Consider the following 17,041-nt stretch of genomic DNA (forward strand, 5'->3'; position numbering starts at 1 on the left):
GCCTTTTGGAGATTCATGGTCATCTTATATAGGCATATCTCAGAGATACTCCAGGTTCCATTCCAGACCATCAAAATAAAGCAATAAAGTGAATCAAAATATTTTTTGTGGAGAGTCTTGCCTTCAGTTTTTAAAAAATGCAACATCTGTGAAGCACGATAAAGCAAAGTGCAATAAACCAACTACGCCTATATTCAAACTGCCCAGAAAAGCACCTTTAGATAAAAACAAAAGGGAAACAAGAAATGTCAAAATGTGGAAAGGCTATGTGCGTGACAGGTTGAAAATATATAGGAAATACTACCTCTTCATCCAACCTATTATATACAATGCTCTCTCTGATTGAAAACTATTGTGTCAAGTACATGGTATGTTTTTGCCTGAAACCATAATGTTGAAATATCACTTCTTTTAGTTCATTTATTTGGTATGTTCTGGGTGAGAAAGCCATCCAAAAAGTGGCATAACGTTTCGAGAGCCATTATGGCTAAGTTTTAAATGAATAAACATTATGAGAGGAAACTCTGTATTCCCTGAGATTTTCTTGAAGAGCTTTATTTTGTTTTACATTTATGTCTTTAATCCATCAGGAATTTATTTTTATATAGACTATAAGAATTCAATTCAATTTTATTTCAGAATTCAATTCAATTTTATTGAGCTAGCTTCATTTATTAAATATTCTACTTCTTTTAGATAATATATATTGTTTTTATATATAGTCATATCTGTAACTATATTCTCAGTTCTGTTCCACAGATTTTGTCTATGCCTATGATGAAATCATGCTCTATTTATTAGAATGATGTTTTAGTATGTTTTAATATCTATTAACACTATTCCCCCTCTCTACTCTTTTATTATTTATCTTTTAACTTTACTTATCTATTCTCTTAGATTTATTCTTTCAAATGAAATTTTAAATCATTGTATACCCAATTCTCATACCTCACAGAAAATCTGCTATGATCCTTAGTAGAGTCGTATTAAATGTATATGTCAATTTTGTAAGAATTAGAATATATGATACCAAATTTTCCCAACCAAATACATGACGAATCTTCCAATATGTTCAGATCTTGTTCTAAATCCTTCCATGATTTCTTTATAATCTACTCAATATTGGTCCTGGCCTCATTTGTTAAATTTATTCCCTAATATTTTATTATTTTTGTTACTGCTTTAAATATTTTTCTCATTTCCCTTTTTAGGTTTTATATTTTTGTAAAGAGAAAAGCTATTGGTTTTTTTCAATTTATATTTCTATTATGTTATGTACGTAGACATATACAACATAACATTTACTATATAGGTGTACAACTCAGTGGCAATAAGTACACTCACATTGTTGTTTAACCATCACCACTATTTCACAATTTTTTCATCATCCCAAAAAGAAAACTATACCCATTAAACAAAAACTCTCTACTTCTCTCCCTCCCCTCCCAACCCCTGGTAACCTCAAATCTACTTTCTGCCTCTATGAATTTGCCAGTTCTGAGTATTTTATATTCCCCTTCACATTTTCACTCATCTTTCCTCTGGCAACCATCATTTGGAGCTCTGCCAATATAAGTCCATTTTTGTTTTTGTTTTTTTGTTCATTTGTTTTGTTTTCTTAGATTTCATATATAAGTAAAACCATCCAGTATTTGTCCTTCTCTGTCTGACTTATTTCATTTAGCGTAATACCTCCCAGATCCATCCATGTTGTCACAAATGGTAAGATTTCATCTTTTTATTGCTGAATAATAGTCCATCATATATATAAACCACATCTTCTTGATCCATTCATCTATCAATGGACACTTAAGTTGCTTCCATGTCATGGCTATTGCAAATAATGCTGCAATGAACATAGAAGTGTATATATATTTTCAAATTAGTGTTTTGTTTTGATTTTTCAGATAAATACCCAGAAATGGAATTGCTGGGTCATATGGTAGATCTATTTTTAGTTTTCTGAGGAATCTCTATACTGTTTCCCATACTGGCTACACCAATTTGCAGTCCTACCAGCAGTGCACAGGGGTTCCCTATCGCCACATCCTTGCCAACACGTTATTTGTTGACTTTTGATAACAGCCACTTTGACTGGTGTGAGGTGGTATCTCATTGTGGTTTTGATTTGCACTTCCCTGATGATTAGTGATGTTGAGCATTTTTTCATGTCTGTTGGCATCTGTACACCTTCTTTGGAAAAATGTCTCTTCATGTCTTCTGTCCATTTTTTATCAGATTGGGTTTTGTTGTTGTTGTTTTTGTTGTTATTGAGGTGTATGAGTTCCTTATATAGTTTAGGATCAACCCCTTATCAGATATGTCATTTGCAAATATATCCTCCCATTCTGTAGGTTGGCTTTTTTGGTAAATTTATCTTGTATCCAGTCAATTCATCTTAGAAAACTAAGATTCATTAAGACTAATAAGATAATGTGCAGTAAAAGATAAGTGTGGACAGTATATGTACAGTGAGAGCCAAGGTCAGAAATGATTGTCATAATGACTATATAAAATCCTCTCACACTGTGCCACAAATCTATAGTCATAGTGACATTATGAATACAAGGCTGATTTTCAAATTGGTTTGTTGGAACAGAAAATAAAAACTTCTTAGCATAATCAGGAAAGCACTGGTTAAAAGTTCGTTTAATAGGCAGAACTATGGCTAAGTGATCGAAGTAATGCCTTTGTCAGCTTGGGCTGCCAGAACAAAATGCCACAGATTGGATGGCTTAAACAACAGGGATTAATTTCTCCTAGTTCTGGAAATCCAATATCAAAGCGCCAGCAAGGTTAAGTTATGATGAGGGCTCTTCCTTTGGAATGCAGACAGTCTCCTTCTCACTGTGTCCTTATATGGCCTTTCTTCTTCGCATGCAGGCAGGGAGAGAGAGAGGGAGCAAGGGAGGGAGGGAAGAAGGTGGGGAGTGGGGGCGTGTGGAGAGGGAGAAAAGAAACTCTCTCTGGAATCTCTTCTTATAGGAACACTAATTCCATCTTGAGGGGCCCATCCTCATGACCTCATCTGAACCTAATTACTTCCCAAAGGCCCTTACTCCGAATACTGTCACACCGGGGATTAGGGCTCCAACATAAGGAATTTTAGGGAGGACACAGTCACCAAATTGGCAGGCACCAAACTGACAAACAATACTGCAGAATAGTATGCCTAATTTTGTTTGTCTAAATAACCTTCTTACTCTTTGTTTTCACCAAACTCCATTATTTATATCCATCAAAAGGTAAGATGAAATTCAGAAAAACCATTTGTTGAAGTAGAAAACAAACACTACTGTGGTATTCTTGAATGCTGAGGACCATCCCATGGTTAATGAGCGATAAACCATCTTTAAGCTCCTCTTTTCAATTCAGTTCATATGACCACCTACAGACTTTTATTTAGTCTTCCTGGCAAGCTTAGGAGTGTGGAGAAAAAAGTGTGTTTTGTATAGTCTGCCTTCAGAAGCTTACAGAGTTAAAGAAATTCTATTCACAGTGGGGGACTATGAAAGCCTTTTCAGAGGTATGTTTGTGCTACTCTTCCAAAAAAGAAAAAGTAAGCCCCCTCGCCTGTGGTTCCTCTCCACACTCTGTGAGGTGAAAGGTGCCTGCTCTGCCTCTGATTATAACATTTAAGCCTAGGGGGCTGGCCACAAAATTCTATGCATCATTTAGGACTTTGATGCTGAACTGAATTCAGAGGGGCAAAAAATGTCTCTGCCAGTCTGGGGTTGCTGCTGACAATAAGGAATATCGATTGGGGTGATGACAGAGTTCTTCCGGTCCAACTCCTCATACTGGGGGCCTCTACCACAGTCTTCTAAATCATGATTACCTTCTGTGCTGCAAGGGACACTGCCTCAACCAAATCAAAGAAGAGAATGAAAGGTTTTTCTAAAACTAAACCTAAAGCATAAGTGAGTAGGTCATAGTGTTTTAGTGTTCACAGATTGTTCTTTAACTTTCTGAGTTTATCACAGAAGCTTTCACTCTGGTTGTCAAGTGCTTCTGGAAGCAGGAGAGTTTGCAGTGATGTTTCAGTTTGGTTTTTGTGACATCACAGCACCAGGTTTGATTATCACCTGTATGACCCATCACACTGAGTTTTGCTTTAGGCAATCTGGACTTTGCAATCATTTCATGATTCATCCAGGTAAACTTAAACCAGGCTGCTTAAATTCAAATCCTGGCTCTCTTTCTTTTTTTGTTCAGCAACTTACTTAAGCTCACTCTGTCTCAGTTTGCTCAGCTCTAAAATGAGAATAAAAAGAAACATACTTAATGAAGTTTTGTGACACTTAAGCATGTAGAACGGTGCCTAGCCCATAGTGAACACTGGGTAAGCATAAAATATTATTATTGTTTAAATATACTAAGCATACACAGTGTTTCCTCTAATAAATAGCACTCTAACCCATAGTATACTAGTGCCTGGATTAAAAAAAAGAATTATGCAATTCAGCACATTCAGTTCTTATACCCATCTTCATAATGTATTTTAATAACTTGTAAATGATAACAAAATTTTAATAAAAATCCAATACACAGTTTATTTATATATTTGACACCCGATTTTTTACTGACAATTATTGTCCCCAAAACATTTATAGTTGTTTTTATAAGCATGACTGGCTTAGAGATCATGTATGTATGTATATATGCATTCGTTAAAAAATATATAAAGTAAAATCCTCATAATCACACCCATAATATCCTCTTTCAGCTCTAAGGTCTGAGTAATGGTTTTTAAAAGTTTAATGTGAAGTTTCCTGAATTCTTCTGAATTTTTCCATGTTTATAACAGACATAGTTACACACACACACACACACACACACGCACACACTACACTACACATAAGTATATAGAGGATCAATCTGGACATATTCGTTTGCAGCTTGTTCTTCTCTAACAAAATGTTTTAGATCCCATTCTATGTCAGGACACACAGATCCATTTCATTTTTTTAATGACCAACTGGTAATTCATTAAATAAATATACCAAAATCTACTCAAACATTCCCTTTTTGACATACATTTAGATTATTTCTATTTTTTTTCTATTATAAACAGTGCTGCAATAAACACTTTTCTATATAGATCTTTGTCTGTTATTTAAATTAGTATATCTTCTGAACACAGAGCAACTACAGGCAAGGGAGCCAGCTCGCAGGTGGAGAAGATTACAAACACGCTGCATGAAATAACACTTTGAAAAATAATTGACTTTTGACCATTGTTCGATTAATTTTCTTTTCATGTCTTCATCTCCACTCTATCTTCCCAATAGATATAGTTTGAAGACACATATTTTTATTATTGCTGCCTATAGCCACAATGTATGACGGCCTAAGAGTTACCTCGAGAGAGATTACATAAATTGATCTGTTATACTTGAAATCTACAAAGAAATAAGCTATATCATATCAGGGATATTTTTTCTCAAAATGGAAATATTTTTATTAATTTTGTTTAAAATAAAAGGAAGGCAATATTATTTTGCAAAATTACAATACCAAAGAGCATAAAAACAGAAAGCGTAACTCTTTCTAATCCCGGGTTTCTAAACTTTGCCATTATTGACATAATGAGGGCTGTCGTGTACATTGTAAAATGTGTGGCAGACTTCCTGGCCTCACCCACTAGATGACAGCAGCACCAACCTCGATTTTGACAAAAACAGACAGGTTTCCAGACATTGCCAGACAAGCAGAATAATCCGTGGTTGAGTACAATTATGATTCTGCCTCTCAGACAAAACTTCGTTAACTGTTTGATAAATAACCATCCAGGTTTTTAATGAAAATAAAAACTTATTTTATATAATTGGAAAATGTCTATACTATATAGGGGATTTTTTTTTTAAAAATCATTTTTTTTTTCACTTAACAATATATCGTGGACACCTCTCCATGTCAATAGTCATAGATTTACCGTATCCTTTTAACAGGTACATTTAATTTTCTCTATATGAATTCACCATGATTATATATTAATGAACATTCTGGTTATTTTTTAAATTTTCAATTGAAAGTAATGTTGCAATAAATCCACCTACACTTACGTCTCTGCACACTTCTATTATTTCCTTCAAAACTGCTAGATCGAAGAGCATACACATTTTTAATATCATATTTTTATGATAATTTTCAATATACTTTTCATATGAGACAAACAAAATATTGACCCAGGGCATGCCATTAGCCATTTCTTTTCCAAATCAATCAATAAATAAAGTCTGTCTTCCCTTGCACCTTGACATGCATTTTCCTGGGAGAAAAAAATGAAATGCTATCTTCCTTTGCCTTATTTTCAGTTAAGACTTAAAAGCTTTGACCAAGACAACAAAAACTTTTTTCTTTTGAAGACAAAAACGACGTACTAAAGCAAATCAGCTCGTGCATGCAAGGGTGACAATGGAATAGCTTTGATCGAGAGAGAAGAGTTATTGATGAGCTACAGGGAGAGGAACACCTTGGTCTTATTTCTCACCTTGTTGCAAAAGACAGCTAAGTTGTGAGGTTAAATTGAAGTTGGTAAATACACAATTATTCAGCTTGTGTCTCGGTAATAAATGTGCCTCCAGGCAGTGAACCTGCCAGTCCTCAGAGCACCACTTTGCTGATTAAGGAGATAAAAAGAGGATATTGTGGAAAGGGTCATTTCAAGAGTAATGAATCCTTATTCTGTCACTGTACTTTGCCTCCAAGGAAAAGAAGTTTAACAGAGATGAGACATCCTGGAATATTCAGGTGGCAACATGAAGTGGGACAAATCAGAGATGACTATTCTAGGCCATGAAAAAACAGCAGGACCTCTGATGGCTGAGAAATGACCATATTGGTGAATACATCTCAGGGAGAATCTTTATTAAATTAGCCTAATACCTTATTGCATGATCAATAACAATGTATTTATTTTGTACTATGGCCCTGAGTGACTTTTCATTAGGAATTTAAATGACCTTAGAAAGCTACTGAGTATCAATTTAGAATACTTTCAGGAGATATTAGCTTGGCCTCAGAGCAAAAGATGAGTGAAAATGCGGCTCATTATTTAAGTCAGACAGAGAATGTCAAAAAACATTTTGCCTTGGCATTGAGGGAGGTTGCTCGAGTTATGTGTCCAAACCGATGATACTCTTCTTTCTTTAGATTCCCAGTTACAGAACAAAAGAGATCCAGAAAGAAAGTGTTAGTTTGCAGTCCCAATAGATATTAAGCCAAATAACTGTTGAGATAAAGAAGGTTGTGAGATTGGAAAAGAATTGCCAGGATTCTATAACACACCCATTCAGTGCTCTGCCCATGCTCCCTATGGTTCCTTTGTCATTTTCATGCTCATAGACTTTGGGTGGATTTTTACTCCCAACGGCCAGCACCTGCTGCCCTCAAACTACCAGAAAGGCATCATGGGACATAAGTGTTCATCCTGCTGGTAGCCCTGAACCAATGACTGACAGGTGTACACAAGGGTTTGTCAACCTCAGCTGGATAATTATTTAGGGTGAGTGCTGCCCTGTACATTGTAGGATGTATAGCAGCATCCTTGGCCTCTGCTCACTAGGTACCAGTACCACATCCCTCCCAGTATGACAATCAAACATGTCTCCAGACATTGTCAAATGTTCCCTGGGGGACGAATCATCTCGGGTTGAGAACCACAAGTGTAAAAGTATAAACACCATAGCTCCTTTGCCCCTAATTGGACCATTCTGAGATGTAGCCAATGCTGGCTTCAGAGGGCCCTAAAGGTTTGCCCTCTGTGGAACTTTGCCTATCACCACACCCTTGCTCAACCTCCTTCCCTTCCCACTTCCACTTCCCTATCTCCCTATTCGTTTTTCTGAGTAACACTTCCCACTCTTTACAGAGAAATCCTTGTTTCAGTATCCTCTTCCAAGGATGCCAACCTAAAGTGGACTTTGTAGCAACTGAGAGGTTAAGTAGATGATCAAAGAGTTAGATGACACTATTTTAAATATCTTTGCTGGTCCTCTTACTGTTCTCTACCTTCTACCTTTACTGGAAGTGTCAAGTCCTACTTCATTTACTTAAAACAAAAATGAAAAAAAAAAAAAAAGTACTATTATTTCCAATGCAATTTTTTCTGTGTAAAGGAGCTCCCCTTATCCACAGTTTTGGTTTCTATGGTTTCAGTTATGTGAAGTCAGCTGTGGTCTGAAAATATTTAAAAATTCCAGAAATAAACAGTTCATATGTTTTAAATGGTGCACTGTTCTGAGTAGTGTGATGAAATCTCATGCTTTCACACTCCATCTTGCCCATGACACGAATCACCCCTTTGTTCAGCATATGCACAACACAATAAGATATTCTGAGAATGAGAGAGACCACATTCATATCATTTTTATTACAGTATATTGTTATATTTGTTCTATTATTTGTTATTGTTGTTAATCTCTTACTGTGCCTGATTTATAAATTACATGTATCATAGGAATGTATATAGAAAAAAACAATATATATAGGATTCAGTTGTAGCTGCAGTTTCAGGCATCCACTGGGGTTCTTGGAACATACCCCATGAGGATAAGGGGGATGATTGTACTAACATTCTAACACTATTCTCTCCTCTTCTTTCTCCTCTCTCTCGCATTCTCCCTCCCCAAGCATGTTCTTCTAAGCCTAAGCAAGCATCCTTTTGTTTTCATCCTTTGGAGCATTAAGATGATTTCTGTGGTCTCTCACTTACCATTCCTAAATCTTCTTTTTTTTATCGCCAGTCATTCAACAGCCCAATCTTCACCCTACCTTCCTTGGAGTGCTACAGGCACTCTCCAGTCTCTTCCTCTTATTTTACTTACTTTCAATATTAATACATTTTTAATATTGATTAACTCTCTCTGCGTGTATCGTGTTGTTAAATCTTCACTTGTTATCATTTTTCATTTACTTTTTCCAAGGATAAGAGAAAGAAAATAGAGGAAAAACCCAGAAAGTTTGGGTAAGCCCAGTTTGACATATTAAATCTATTCACACATATTTTAAGAAGAGAAAATAAATCAGAAGCTAAATCAGTACTCTGTCAATGTGTGGCTCTCCTGAAAGAGAAAGCAGCGTATGAGCACACCTCTTCCCTGGCTCCAGCTTTTCTCCAAATCCCTGTTTACTACTCAAGACTCTAGAATGATATCTTGAACACCACCAATCTGGTGTCTTTTATTTTACGAGTGGCCTTGAGACACATCTCAAAATGAAGATAAAAATAAAAATGATCCCCTTCTGATGACCCTGCTAAGCCAAACGAATAAAATCAATAAAAATGCAATTAATTTGGATTCATTTGGACTGAGGAATCAAGAGACAAAATAAGGAAGCATATTTGCCAGAGTATATGATGTAGCTTTTGGCCAGAAATCCTGCTTCTGAAAGCATCAACCTCAGATATAGCAGCAATAATACACTCCCTGTGTCTTGTACAGCTATAAATCCTTGTACCTATCAAGATTCCAAGGGGATCTTGGAATCCAAAGGAAATGGTCTCTCCTCTTCAACCCACACATAAAGCATTCCGGACACTACTCAAGAATATTAATTAAATCTCAGAAAATTGCACCTGGGACTCATGTGCTGTTTCATAACTATTCAAAAACAACTTGGATTATTCATTTTAAAGACATTCCTCTTAATGTGACCTTTTTTTAAAAAGTGTAATAAAATGCCCCCTTCTCAAAATAATGATGATGCATGAGGAGTTAATTTAGACTAGAACTGCCACCACAGCTACATGTTATCAAACATAAATAGGGATTTCTGAAGTCGTTTTTGCAGGTCGATGAAAAAGATGGAAGTCGATCTTTAAAGGCAAATATACTTTATACTGCAAAACTATCAAAGGTGTATTAAAGGGGCTAAAACACAAATTCAATATGCTTCATTGGATGGCACCGGCAACTAGCAGCTGACTTTAAAGGGGGTTGCGTGACAGTAAGAAGAGAGTGCTGAAGAAGCTGGCAGATGCAGCAGTGGGTAGAGATGAAGCAGAAGGAAAGATGGAGCCCAAGATAGGAAATACTGAAAAGGAAGAGGGCAACTGAAGCTTCGAGATGCCACATCAGAGCTTACAGGGGAGGAACAAAGTCAAGAGAGTATTCGTTAAGTCAAAGGAAAAGGGCAAGAGAAGAACATATACCCTCTGCTGTCATGGAGAAAGCAGAACCCATTTGGGAAGCACGAGAGAGGAACTAAACTAGGAAGTTAGGCTTGGAGCAGGCCACAGGTGGGAGAACAGGGGCAGCATCTGGAAGCACAACTTAGCTTTGGGCCATCCCCAGAGAATCTTAAAGAATTTGCTCTCTTAATTCCTGAGGGGAACAGATCTAAGCAAGTTAAACCCAGTGGTCACAGGAAGGGCACAGACTCCCAAGAGAAACCAGAGACTGAACAAAAACCTGAGACATAACTATTATTTAAAATACAGCCTGTGTTTACTCCTGAGGTGGAAGTCAAGCAGAACCCTAGGTGTGGGGTACCACAACGACCCTAGCAAGAATCCACTGTGATGCACAAACACTGAACCATTAAAGACTTCATTCATTTAGTCGATAAACATTTATTGAGCTCCTTTTGTGTATCAATCTCTGGGCTAGGAGCTGGGGCCACAGAGGCGGATGGGGCAGAACCCTAGTTCTGGAGACCCTGAATTCATGATTCCTAAGTTACAGATGGCGGTGGGGGTTCTTGCTTAGATCAACTCATTTCACTACAGAGGCCCTACATAAAATAGGTTACTGCATATTTATTATTAGAATTTATAACGAATCAGGCTGAAGACAAATCTCAAAAATACTCAGGACTTTAGATTTGTGGTAACTGAAATGGAGTGTAAATTCATATTTGATGAGTTCTCAAGATTTCATGTTTTCATATAAGTACTAATATTAAATGTGTGTATTTTGGAAAGTACTGTGCATTTTTATTCCAAACTATATCTGAATTTAGTTTATTTCTGGTGGTAAAATCAAGCCATGGTTCCCTCATGTAGAGTAACTACACCACATGAGTTCATGAATAAGCCAGAAGGAAAACTCACATAAAGTAAACAAAAAATTTCCAAAAGCTGTGGTGAGCATATTGCATAGTTTAATGTATGGAATAACTCTGGATCTGAATCATCTTGTAAGAAAAAAAGTTAATAGCTTAATCCCTTATGTATCATCATCCTTTTTTACAGTGCAGTTATCTCCTCAAAAGTGACTGTAAAAACCACAGTGTAGTTCCATATTTATCCTTTTTCATTTACTTCCATATCACACTCCTTCAGTTTACAAATAGCAAAATTATTTTCTGAAAGTCTTTGCACTGCCAGCTCCAGCTGGGAATTGAAAAAAACACAATATACTTCCTGTCTCTCATATTATCTGCAGCTAGAGAGCTAAGAACATCCGTTTGCATTTTTGCTGAGGATGCTTAAAGAGACCTTTTTCTTCCACGGATTTCCTGACTCCAAGCTGCTCATATACCCAAAGCCACATTTTATCAGGAAGGTCAGATATAGAGAGAAATTCCCGTTTCTTCTTCCCTTCCTTCAACATATATGTATTAAATACAGTAACTGGTGCTGTCCTGGGTGCTGGGGATATGACAATAAATGAAACAAGTCTTAATGTCAGTGAGAAAGAAAGGCATATAGACTAGTAATGATAAGAATACAGAAACCTACTGCTGTGGGAACATGAGGAAAAAAAACACCCAGCTTTGGTGTCAGGGTGGACTCCACATAGGAAATATGTCTAACTTGACACTTGAAGGTCAAGAAAGAATTATTCAGGGACCTGGGTGAAAGTCTGTGAAGGAGAATGGGTAGAGAGGGAATGAACTGGGAAATGAATAGATTATGTAAGAAGCGGGGACCAGAACTCAAAAGTTTTTGTAAAACATGTTAACAATTTCTGACCTTAATTGAAGGCAATGTGGGGATGCGTTTGACAGATGAAAAACATCACATAAACTGTATTTATTTGGTTGCCAATAACAGTGATTTTAAAGCAACTTGCTTTTCCTAAGCTGTACATTGGCCACTATTTCTATGATTCGTTCTCCTTTTTCAGTTTTTCTTTCTCCTGTTCATCCAGTAGAGGATATAGAACATGATGCTACAATGATAGATGAACAAGTAAACAAAAGGAGTTCTTAATAAAGGCTTTCTGGTAGTGTTAATAAGGAACATAAAATATTTTAATGCTTCTTCATGATATCAATATAAAATTTCATTTCAGAGACTTCTGTTTCTACGTACATATATAAAATGAGGGAAGAATGGGCACGTGGGAATATTTGAGAAGAATGAATAATGATTCAAGAAGGCTAAAACCCTAGAATGTACTATAAATTGCAAAATATGTCACGGAAAACAAAGAGGCTATTTTAGTTTTGGAAGGCATAGATATGATTCTTGGGATCAATGTAATAATACTGACAGATGACAAAGTGAAAGTAGAGCTACTCAATTTTTATTTTGCTTTTATCATCTATGTCAAGGAGAAGGATTGATTGGAAAGGATAGAGCAAATATTGAGATGAGAGAATTGAAGACCAAGACAAAAGAGAAGAACAAAGAATCCTGTTCTAAATGTGTTCGAGTCTCTGCCTGCCACTGTTTGAAATCTCTGAGGAACTGCGCAGAAAACAGGAATAGTAATTGGATGACGGGGAAAGTGTGATATCTCAGTTCTCAACAAGGAAAGAAAAGTGGATGATACCAAACCATATCCCAGGTATTAGCAACACTGCTTGTGCATCTGACACCATCCACCTATGGAATCATGAACTCCAAGGCTGAACTGCAAGTATCTGGATTTCTTTAAAATCTTAACATGTGATTCTAATGCAAAGCCAGAGCGGAAACTCTGCTACAAATCTATGAGCTTGATGTCAACTCCAGCCAAATTTTTAAATATCTAATCTGCTTGTTTGAGACACCAGTTTGTGAGCACATGAAGAGCAAATGGGTGATTATTAAAAGACAATATGGGATTAAGAACAGCAAACCATTCCAGATAAATTTCATTTTCATTTTCATCAAAAAAAAATTATATATTAGCATCTTCTAAAACCTGTTCCCTGGTGTACTAGTTCTACAAGATATTAATAGCTATCATAAACTGACAAGATTCTATGATAAATATATCTGGGAGGTTCTCACTTTAACAGAGCTAAACTGCTTTGTTTATTAGGTTTTTTTTTTTTGAATTTTTAATAAGATAATAATGTATATTAGATCTCTAGAGGGAATTAATAAGAAGTTTCTCCCAAATCCTTCACTCCTTCTTTTTTTGCCTATCTTTTCGAACCAGTGTTTCTTGAAATAACTAACACAAAAAGATTATTTTGGTTAAACCAGTGCATCTGACAAAGCATTTCATGCTACCTTTGGAAGAAATATGGAGGAATATTGGCTATTAATTACACACACACCTGGTAAAATAACAGTACTTCGTAAGTGTTGATTAGTTGACTATAATTAATCTAGAGGAGGAACTACATTATTTATTTATCTGTTTATTCAATTATTCAAAAGTATTTATTAAAAAACCAATATTTACCAGACACGGTACCAGATGTCAGAAATACAATGGTAAGCAAAACAAACATGAATCCTGATGCTGTCATATTTAACATTTTCATCAATAATTTGTATAAAGTTGTATATGTTATGAACAAGTTTTCAAAGGCTCAGACCTGGAAGGTATAGAGAATATGTTGGATGTTTAATGATAAGGTTAAGATTCAGAATAGCTACTTGGCTAGAATAATAAGCAGAATATATAATAAAATGAAATCTAATAGTGAAAAACAATTGTAAAAATCTCAGCACTTGCGAAGGAGACTCAGAAGTCAATTGACAACGAGCTCAACAAGAGTTTTAAAATGCTAACAAAGCATAAGGATGCATTAACAAAGTAATTGTGCTCATAAAAAGAAGTTTATAGTTCTGCTGACTATTTACAGCCAAAACCAGATGAGGAGTAATGTGTTTAACATTGCCACTATTAAAAGGAGTCATCATTAACCCAGAATCCACCTAGAGAGCAATCTCAGTGATTGGAGTCTCAAAACCGTAAACATGAAGAAGAGTTGCAAAAATGAAGAATAATACATTTAAGGGGAAAAAAAGTGGGTGTTGAGAGTTCATGATTGCTGTTTAAATAAAGCGAGAACTTGATTCGCTATTGGACACTTCCAACAACAATGAGTAAAGTTAAAATAAGGAGTCATTGAGCTCAACACAGGAAGAAGTTTGTAACAAGTAACCTGTCCAAAAATTTAGTAAGCTGCCTCTTTACTAAAGGTATTTAAGCAGAGGCTAAATTACCACTTTCCAAGAATGTTACAAAATGTTAGACTATATTTTCTCAGAAAGAATTTGAATGAGAAAATGATTTCCTATTCTTTTCAGCAATATAATTTTAGTCCTATCAATGTTATGATGGATTCCTTCATCTGTAATCTGAACACCATACTTTCCTACCTCATTCATTCACAAGCCCTTATTGAACCACTTACACATACCAGGTTTCCATGATAAGCATTGCACATCATAAAAGAATAAGATATGGCTCCTGATCTTTTATTTTATAATAGAATCATATTAAAAAGAGCAGTGAGAGCTCAGAACAAAGAGGGTTTTTTAATCAATCATTTTGTTGAAAACTTGACTAATGTAAAAAGGTTAGAAATGCTTTTTAGAGGAGAAGGCATTTGCACTGGACCTTGAATTAACCAATGTTATATGCTTTCTAAAACTTGACATAAAGTTTTTAACACCAATTAAGACTCTATCTGGCAGTCATCTGGGTGAGCAAAGATGGTGGCTGAGAGGGAGCCTCCTCTGCTGGGGAATGGAAAGCCCACTGACTTTGGGGAGTAGGAGGATGGAGAGGATCTTTTCACCAGCACTGTCTCCACCCTGGAGTCATGTCTGTCATCTTCAAAACCAACTAGTCTCCTCAGACATTAGTACAAACTCCAATGGTCCAAAATCCACAGAAGTTGTGTTAGATGATGACAGAGCAGATCTTTTTGCAGATTATAAACTCCCTGAGTGCAGAAGCCACAGAACAAGTTCCTCTGGACAGTCCAGAAAGGGAACCTATCCTCTTCTCAGAACCTTATCTTGCAGTCACATCTGTGACCCCTACTACACTCATTGCTCGCAGAATTTAGTCAAAGCATAGTCTGTTCCTGTGATCTTTAATAGATATAGGAAGGAGATTGAAGAAGAAGCAAATGGACATGTTTTTGATATAGAAATTGGTGAATCAGATCCAGAGAAAGTTGATGGTATGAATGCTAACATAGCATATAGAGAAACAAAGAATTCTCTTTCCATGTTCACTAAAAGTGAATTTTCAGTTAAAAAATTTAGTGACTTCCTCAGTTTGCATAGCAAGTTAGCAAGCAAGTATTTACATGTCACTTACATTGTGCCACCAGCTCCAGAAAAGAGTAGAGTAGGCATGACCAAGGTCAAAGTGGGTAAAGAAGATTCATCATCCACTGAATTTGTAGAAAATCAACAGCAACTCTTGAAAGGTATCTTCAAAGGACAGTAAAGCATCCAACTTTACTACAAGATCCTGACTTAAGGCAGCTCTTAGAAAGTTCAGAGCTGCCCAAAGCAGCTAATAAACAGGCCTTGAGTGGAACAAGAATATCGAAGATGGTGAACAAGGCTACCAATGCTGTCAAAAAAAAATGACTATCAAGATGAATGAATTGGATGCATGGTTTGAAGAAAAACAACAGCAATCTGAAAAATCTGAATCAGTAACGTAAGAAATGCCGCCACTGTAAAAGCCTTGGTCTGTCATAGAAAAGAACTTTTAGCCACCTCAGCTGACTTTGCTTCAAGTGCTGCCATACTAGGTAATTCTGAGGATCATTCTGCTTTATCTAGAGTTTGTCTCAGCTTGCAGAGGTTGAGGAGAAGGTAGCCCAGTTACATCAAGGACAAGCTTTTGCTGACTCTTATATGCCGTTAGAACTACTTAGTGATGACATTCATCTTATTGCTGCAGTGAAAGGTATGTTTTGACCATCATAAGAAATGCTGGCAGAAACGGGAAGATGCTCAAATTACTTTGTCAGAGAAAGTGAAACTGAGGCAAAAATGATGGTTGCTAACAAACCAAATAACATACAGCAAGCTAAAAGTGAAATAAGAGTGGAAGGCTAAATGCAACAAGGAGAAAGATTTTGAACAGATCTCTACAACAATTCGAAAAGAAATGGGAAGATTGAGAAGGAACGAATGAAAGATTTCAAAACTGTTATTATCAGGTACTTAGAATCATTAATACAAATACAATGGTTGCTTGTAAAACACTGGGAAGCATTCCTGATCCTGCCTGAAGCCAAAGCCACTGCCTAGCAAGAACATTACTCCTGTTAAGATCTCGGTATTTGTTCCAGTTACGCTGAATTCCACAGTGAAATCATTTAAAACCATCTAAATAATATACTATATATTTTATGAATTACATGTGAATATATATACTGACATTTTATTACAAGCTGCATGTCCTGACCTTCATTGAATTAAGTAGACTGTGGCATGACATTCTGCAATACTTTGCTGAATTGAACACTATAGTAATACTTGCACTAAAAAGTTCACTGCAAGGCCAGAAAACGTTATAATATTTTTTTCTTTACAATATGTTCTGTAGCATGGTCATCTGAAGTGAATTATCAATGCATTGATTAATGTTCCCTTATACATTCCTGTACAGATATTGTGATTTTGTGATTACAGTAATAAAATATTATGACAACAAAAACAAGCTCAATCTTCCATAAGCACTGGCACTTCAATTCCTACTATTTTTTTCTCTAATATCTTCCATCTCTCTCTCTCTGAACTCCTGCTTTGCATGTTTACCTATTTGCCTTTAACAAATCTATTAGATTTGCTTTTTTCTACCCTCCTCTCTTGCTATCATATCACTAGCTTCACTAGATCTTATGCCTGGTTTCTTGTGGCAGGCTCCTCACTGGTTTTCTCCATCTCCAGGAT

The 17,041-nt window shown here is 36.1% G+C and overlaps 1 pseudogene; it reads left to right on the forward strand.

Annotated features, from left to right (window-relative positions):
- The first annotated feature begins 14,830 nt into the window (after positions 1–14,830).
- LOC102889128 lies at positions 14,831–16,396 on the forward strand (annotated as a pseudogene).
- Positions 16,397–17,041: the final 645 nt, after the last annotated feature.

This window comes from Pteropus alecto, unplaced genomic scaffold (assembly GCF_000325575.1).
Source record: "Pteropus alecto unplaced genomic scaffold, ASM32557v1 scaffold161, whole genome shotgun sequence".
NCBI lineage: Eukaryota > Metazoa > Chordata > Mammalia > Chiroptera > Pteropodidae > Pteropus > Pteropus alecto.